Raw genomic sequence first — 8,338 nt, 5'->3', positions numbered from 1 at the left:
ACGGTTGTCCTCCCTGATCTCTTGCCGGTAAAAAATAATAAACGAATTACCACAACGCAATTCAATTAATTTGTCCCTTCATAGTGTCCAGAGCTCTCTTCTAGAGGACCATTTCACAACAACAAACCAACCAAACTGCCTCTTTTAGAATTTTGGTAGCTAGATCTGAATAGTACAAAGTGCTTGCCTCTCCATGCAGCTGTGCCGCATCTCAGCAGTGAGCCAGACCGTAGCGAGATGGGGGACCGAGTGCCTGGGTGGCGCCCTACTCCACCGCGCACCCTCCTTCAACACCAGCTCCTGTCAAAATGTCAGCTCTCCACCGAAGGCACCGTTCAGTCTGCAGCCGCCCAGGAGCGGGGGCCCGTACTGTGATAGTGTGTTGTTTCTCCGCACTTGAATTCCCCATGAAACTAACCGGACAGAAACTCATACAATGACATTCTAGATGATTATGTGCTTCCAACTTTGTGGCAACAGTTTGGGGGAAGGCCCTTTCCTGTTTCAGCATGACAATGCCCCCGTGCACAAAGTGAGGTCCACAGAAATGGTTTGTCGAAATCGGTGTGAAGAACTTGACTGGCCTGCACAGAGCCCTGACCTCAACCCCATTGAACACCTTTGGGATGAATTGGAGCATGACTGCGAGCCAGGCCTGATCTCGCCCAACATCAGTGCCCGACATCGCTAATGCTCTTGTGGCTGAATGGAAGCAAGTCCCCGCAGCAATGTTCCAACATCTAGAGGAAAGCCTTCCCAGAAGAGTGGAGGCTGTTATAACAGCTAAGGGGGACCAACTCCATATTACTGGCCATGATTTTGGAATGAGATGTTCGAAAGCGAGTGTCCACATACTTTTGGTCATATAGTGTAGCTACTAGCTAGCTTACCAGTGAGCCACGTTTTGAAAGGGTGTGACTGATTGCTAAGAAACGTGAGATAAACTAACAAGACATGTTTGCTACCCACTTCAGGACTAGCTAGTATCATTCTGGTTTGCTAGCTAGGCATTTCTCCATGAGACATAGTGTCTGAGATTGAGCTATGTGCCTGTTTTATGACTTCAGATTTGACAGTCAGTGTATTGATTCTTCCTGTGTCTAGGAGTGTGGCTTTGCAGAGCTCTACTCATGGCAGAGCGAGAGGAAGGCCAAGAAGGAATGCTGTCTCCACGATGGCCCCCCATACGCCAATGGGGACCCACATGTGGGACATGCCCTCAATAAGGTACAGTATGTTGTTATCAATGAAGCAACGATGGGTATAAACCCTGGATGACTGATAGGGGGCGCTGTATTGAAGCCACCTCGCAGCCATCTCGGTACTCCTCCTCAATTGTAAAAAAGATTTTGGAAGCTATAGAAATGCATTTATTAATGTCTACATTTGTTGTTGACACGTTTATTCTATTACAGACACCTTTATGTATACTTTTAAGTTATATTATGTGAGCTAAACATAAAAATATAATATATATATATATATATATATATATATATATATATATAAATGTTTTCCTTACTGTTTTTTTGTGTACTAATGTTACTGTCCCCACTACAACAACAAAATACTTAAATACATGTAATTTTGTCCTTGAAATATTTAATTGAAATGGAGTAGAATTCTGTTAATTCCTCTGGAGGACTGCTCCTATTAGGGAGTGCCAATATGGCTGACCGGTGGCTTCAAAGCCTCTCAATGGCCAATACATAGCATGCGCAATCCAGGGTTTATATCCATCATTGGTTGTTATTAACTAATTACTGAGAATCCAGCTGTGCAATGTTTCTTAAGTGGACTTGAAACTATAACAGAGATTAGCCTAATCAGTGGTCACTCAATGTCAAAGCAGGGCTTTGACTAGGGCAAGTCAAAGCCCTATCAAAATGCTTCCTTATGTTGTGTGTTCCAGATTCTCAAAGACATCCAGAACCGCTTTGAGATGTTGAGGGGGAAGCAGGTCCACTATGTCCCAGGCTGGGTGTAAATAGCTCATACTTACTGGTCACTTACTGTGTACGGATGGAACTGACTGGGTATCAACCCAGGTCGCCAGCAAGAGCCGGCTAGGATCATGTTAGCCTATTGAGCTGAAAGCGTGAGCCACTAAAAGCCCTAGGCATTGAAATATTCAGGTCTCAGGCAAAATGACTCATCACATGACAGTTGATCACTAAAACACAAAAACAACTCTGCCTATTGATTGAATAGAATCTGATATCCCCCTGTGTATGTATGATGCAAGAAAATCAGCTGTGTCTCTGTTGATAAACTCTGGTCCCTCTGCTCTCCAGCTTGGGAGTTTGCGGAGGAGGCAATTGCTCGTCAGCGCGCTGCGTTCCAGCGCTGGGGAGGGATGTCGGACTGGGATAATTGCTACTACACCTTTGATGGGACTTATAAGGCAGCTCAGCACAAGGTCTTCCAGGAGATGCACAGCAAGGTGGGATATATTCAATTTTATTCTATTCTGTTCTATTCTATTCTATTTGGGCCAGCCTGCCTCTCCAGAGGACCTGACTCATTCTTACTCTCTCTTTCTCTCTCTTGCTCTGTCTCTCCATTTCAGGATCTAACTGTTTGTTCTTGTGTTGTCATTTCTAGGTTCTGATCTCACAGGACTATACACCAGTGTTCTGGTCTCCTTCCTCCAGATAGGTAGCACTGAGTGGCTTCTGGACATCACAAGTCTCTACTTTGGTGGCTTTATCTGTCCCTCCTCATTCTCAGCCCCCCTCTCACCCCTCCTTCCATTCTCCCCCTCCATATCTCTATTTCTTCCTCTACCTTCTCTCTCTCCAGGATGGCTCTTGCGGAGGCAAAACTAGAGTATAGCCCCCAGCATGTGAGCAAGGAAATCTACGCCACCTTCGCCCTGGTCATCCTGCCCACTAAGATGGCGGGACTGCAGGGGAGTTGGGCAGCATTTCTGTGTTGGTGTGGACCACCCAACCATGGACCATCCCAGCCAACCAGGCTATCTGCTTTATTTCCAATGCCCAGTAAGTGCCACTGTCAACAGACACCCGCACACAGATACCTGCAGACTGCACATTCACTAGAATCACTAACATGATAAGGTATATCTCCTATCTGTTGTCAATGTGTTATCATTTCTCACCCACAGGTAATCAGTAGTGAAGAGGGCAGACGGCTCACAGCTCCTCCTAGTGGCCACAGAGCGCGTTTCCAGCCTGGCAACTCTGCTGGGCACAGAGCTGGAGAGTGTGGGCACCTTCACAGGTAAACTATCCACACTCTCAGACAAACACACACACTGTCTTTTCACCTGTCATTCTAATGCTTTTTCTTCCCATCCCCCCACCTCTAGGTGCAGAACTTGAGGGCGGAGTCTGCCAGCATCCCACCATTCCCGGGAAAGAGGTTCCATTGCTTCCAGCTAATCTTTTGACCATGGGAAAAGGAACAGGATTGGTCCACACAGCTCCTGCCCACAGTGTGGCCTCACAGTTTAAACTAACAGGGGTGCGTTCTTTTAGTTGACTGATATAGCAGCTGGATTGACAGAGCAGAATGAGTTCACTAACTTGGATGCCAGTTAGTCTCTGATAAGCCAACTCCCGAAGCAGTCTGGCCCAGGCTAAAACAGTTTTGGTAAGTCTTTATGAACTTCCAATGATATATGTACGGCTGTGTATGTTTCTCCTGTTCCAGGAGTGTATGGTGGATGAGGAAGGCAGGTTCAATGAGCTAGCAGTCTGTGATGGGGGAGGGAAATTACACGGGTAGGAAGAAACTGTATGTGTGTGAGCGACAGAGTTCTAGTTCAGCTTCTGCCTCTCTGTACACGCTTTTGTGTGTTTTCTGCGTGTGTATCAGTGATCATGCTGAAGGCGGTCTGTGTGTCCACAGCTACCCATACGACTGGGGGATTAAACAGCCTGTAATCATCCAACCCAGAAAACAGTGGTTCATCAACACTGCAAGCCTCAAAGACAAGGCCAAGGTTGGAATCACACACTGGGAATAACTCTTACAAACAGAGAATGATTCTCAGTTCTCACTGTGATACATTAAGAATGATTCTTTCAAACAGGCGATGACTCTCACTCACATAACTTAGAACAAGTCCCACTCAGTTAGTTGGACTCTTAGAAACTGAGAATGCGTCTTCCTCTAGGATTAAGAAACTCTTTCTGACTGTGTGTGTAGGACGTGCTGGCAAAGGTGCGTGTAATGCCAGAGTCAGCAAAGGGCAGTCTGTTGGCCCAGCTGGACAGAAGACCGTACTGGTGTATCTCTCGACAGAGAAGCTGGGGTGTGCCCATACCTGTGTTCTACAAAAGAGACAGGAGAGCCTCTCCTGAACAAGCAATGTACACACACACACACAAACCGCCACCCACTCTGACCCCTGCACTCTCCCCCTACAGGCACACTGTATCCCATGTGGCCCAGTTCTTCTCAGAGAAGGGCAGTGACTGCTGGTGGAGCTGCCCCTGCTGAATCCCTACTGCCCCTGAGGTGCTCAAGAAGGTGATTCTCCGCAGTGCAGAGCAGGGAACAGTACATATACAGTGCCTTCAGAAAGTATTCACACCCCTTGACTTTTTCCACATTTTGTTGTGTTAAAAAGTGGGATTAAAATTGATTTAATTGTCATTGTTTTGTCAACGATCTACACAAAATACTCTGTCAAAGTGGAAGAAAAGTTATGTTTTTTTTATGAATAGAAAATAAAACACCAATATATCTTGATTATATAAGTGTTCAACCCAGTGAGTCAATACATGTTAGAATCACCTTTGGCAGTGATTACAGCTGAGTCTTTCTGGGTAAGTCTAAGAGCTTTGCACACCTGGATTGTACAATATTTGCCCATTATTCTTGAAAAAATGTGTTAAGCTCTGTCAAGTTGGTTGTTGATTATTGCTAGACGGCCATTTTCAAGTCTTGCAATAGATTTTCAAGCCGATTTCAGTCAAAACTGTAACTAGGCCACTCAGGAACATTCAATGTTGTCTTGGTAAGTAACTCCAGTGTATATTTGGCCTTGTATTTTAGATTATTTTCCTGCTGAAAGGTGAATTTGTCTCCCAGTGTCTGTTGGAAAGCAGACTGAACAAGGTTTTCCTTTAGGATTTTGCCTGTACTTAGCTCTATTCTGTTTATTTTTATCCTAAAAAAATCTCCCTAGTCCTTGCCGATGACAAGCGTACCCATAACATGAGGCAGCCACCACCATTCTTGAAAATATGAAGAGTGGTACTCAGTGATGTGTTGTGTTTGATTTGCCCAAAACATAATGCTTTGTATTCAGGACAAAAAGTTCATTTATTTGCAACATTTATTTGCCACATTTTTTGCAGTACTACTTTTGTGCCTTATTGCAAACAGGATACATGTTTTGGAATATTTTTATTCTGTACAGGCTTACTTCTTTTCACTCTGTCATTTATGTTAGCATTGTGGAGTAACTACAATGTTGTTGATCCATCCTCAGTTATCTCCTATCACATCCATTAAACTCTGTAACTGTTTTAAAGGTCCCAAACAGTCATTCTGATTCCCATGTAAAATAGCCTTTTTAAATGACTAAAATATCACTCATAATATTTTTTGGGGATAAAAATGCTAAGAATTTGAGAAAAAGTACTATTTTTCCTCATGGCTAACTACCAGGAAGTTTGAAAAGACAGGCTGAGTGGGCGGGAGCTTATTTTAATGAGCTCGCCTTGTCTGACAGCTCTTTGAAACGCCTATGTCAAGAAACTTGGATGCAGTGTTGCAGTAATATAATCTCATGCAAATTTGGTGATGCACAAAGCAACTCAAACAAAATTAAAATTGCATCAATGTTTTTATACATCTCCCGTTTGGCATGTCTCTTGTGATGCAGTTCATAGCAGCACTGATGGATGTGTTGACATGACAACTGCGTCAGAGTTTTGAACGACCCTTCCCCCCCTTTTGTTCCATGCTGGCTGAAGACCTAGCTAGCCAGTAACTAGCTAACACCAGACACAGATTTACATTACATTTACGTCATTTAGCAGACGCTCTTATCCAGAGCGACTTACAAATAGGATGAAAGTACCTTTGCCATAGATGAATAGTGTAAACTTTTAATTATATTTGCTGACACCCTACAGTAAAATGCTGGCACCAGTAGAGTAGCTATCTAGCCATAAAAACCATGCCCCTCCAAACACGCCTTTTCCAATGTTGGATACAATGTGGTACTTATTTAGATTAGGTAAGAGAATATCATGTTACCATTGGTGTATTAAAATGAGAGTTAGGGTGATGTCACCCTATCCCCTTAATAATCCTGCCTCCTAAATCCAAATGTTTGAAATGGGAGAGTGGACCAGTAACTTTATGATCAAACTTTATCAATATAGAAGCCAGTCATTTTCCATACTTTGGTCATCATACTTTGATCTGGTTTCATTCAAATAGCATCCAATTTCATGAAAAATATGATTTTGATTGTTCATGACCTTTAAAATCACCATTGGCCTCATGGTGAAATCCCTGAGTGGTTTCCTTCCTCTCCGGCAACTGATTTAAGAAGGGTGCCTGTATCTTTGTAGTGACACCATCCAAAGTGTAAAATTAATAACTGCACAATGCTCAAAGGGTATTCATTGTCTGCTTTTTTTTTTTGTACCCCTCTACCAATAGGTGCCCTTTGCAAAACATAGGAAAACCTCCCTGGTCTTTGTGGTTGAATCTGTGCTTGAAATTCACTGCTCGATTTAGGGACCTTACAATTATCTGTATGTGTGGGGTATATATTTGGGGTAGATCTAAAAATCATGGTAAACACTATTATTGCACACACAGTGAGTCCATTCAACTTATTATGTGACCTGTTCAGCACATGTTTACTCCTTAACCTATTTAGGCTTGCCATAACAAAAGGGTTGAATACTTATTGACTCAAGGCATTTCGGTTTCATTTGTAATTAATTTGTAAACATTTCTAAAAACGTAGTTCCACTTTGACCTAATAGGGTATTGTGTGTAGATCAGCGACACAATCTCAATTTAAGCCATTTTAAATTCAGGCTGTGTAACACAACAAAATGTGGAAAAAGTCAAGGGTTGTGAATACTTTCTGGAGGCACTGTAACTGCTACTTTCACTCACAAGTCAGTGAATATGGTTGTATAATTAGGAGATGACTTTAGCACCATGTGTGAAGGTTAACACGTGTGTTTGTCAGAGTAAAGCAGAAGAGGTAACAGACTATGAGCGTGGAGAAGATGTGTTGGACATCTGGTTTGACAGTGGAACCTCCTGGGCTGCTGTTCTTGAAGGTGAAGTTCAGTGTTAGCTACTCTGGCAAAGCTAGGTACTACTGCTGCCAAGTATTCTTACACTAGCGATTACGTTAAATTCTTAGAATTCAAGGTTGTTTCTGAAGGTTGTGTCTTCTTAGCTAGGCCTAGCTAAATCACAATTTGGTAAGTGCCTACCTATGCTCACACAGCCAGTAATGCTAAGTGTCCTTACTGCACTACGCAGTTACTGAAGACTTACAAACTTCCTGGTAATGCTATCTCTATTTGCCACATTGCTCATTGTGAATAGTTCATCCAGTAGCAATTACTTAAACTTTATCTCTACCTATGTAGCAGCTTAGTCCTCTCACATCAACAACTAGATAAGTCTCCCTGAGGAACACACACTGTGACACCTCCTTAGATAAGTGTTTATTGTTGATGGTGAGGATGATTGTACAAAACATTAGGAACTGCTCATTACATTTACATTTTAGTCATTTAGCAGACACTCTTATCCAGAGCGACTTACAGTTAGTGAGTGCATACATTTTTCATACATGACATAGACTAACCAGGTGAATCTAGGTGAAAGCTATGATCCCTAATGGATGTCACTTGTTAGGAATCCACTTCAATCAGTGTAGATGAAGGTGAGGAGAAAGGTTAAAGATGTATTTTTAAGCCTTGAGACAATTGAGACATGGATTGTGTATGTGTGCCATTCAGAGGGTGAATGGGCAAGACAAAAGATTGAAGTGCCTTTTGAACGGGCTATGGTAGAAGGTGCCACGTGCACCGGTTTGTGTCAAGAACTGCAACGCTGCTGGGTTTTTCAAGCTCAACAGTTTCCCGTGTATCAAGAATGGTCTGCCACCCAAAGGACATCCAGCCAACTTGACACAACTGTGGGAAGCATTGGAGTCAACTTGTGCCAGCATCCCTGTAGAACGCTTTTGACACCTTGTAGAGTCCATGCCCTCACAAATTGAGTCTGTTCTGAGGGCAAAAGGGGATGTGCAACACAATATTAGGAAGGTGTTCTTAATGTTTTGTACACTCCAATGTTCAGATACATGTAAACCACA

The 8,338-nt window shown here is 43.0% G+C and overlaps 1 pseudogene; it reads left to right on the top strand.

The window, feature by feature from the left end:
• Window positions 1–237: 237 nt before the first annotated feature.
• Window positions 238–7,322, top strand: LOC123490464 (annotated as a pseudogene).
• Window positions 7,323–8,338: the final 1,016 nt, after the last annotated feature.

The sequence above is a fragment of the Coregonus clupeaformis genome, unplaced genomic scaffold (assembly GCF_020615455.1).
Source record: "Coregonus clupeaformis isolate EN_2021a unplaced genomic scaffold, ASM2061545v1 scaf4054, whole genome shotgun sequence".
Classification (NCBI taxonomy): Eukaryota; Metazoa; Chordata; class Actinopteri; order Salmoniformes; family Salmonidae; genus Coregonus; species Coregonus clupeaformis.
The sequence above is the reverse complement of the archived record's forward strand: the minus strand, read 5'-3'. Positions and strand labels throughout refer to the sequence as shown.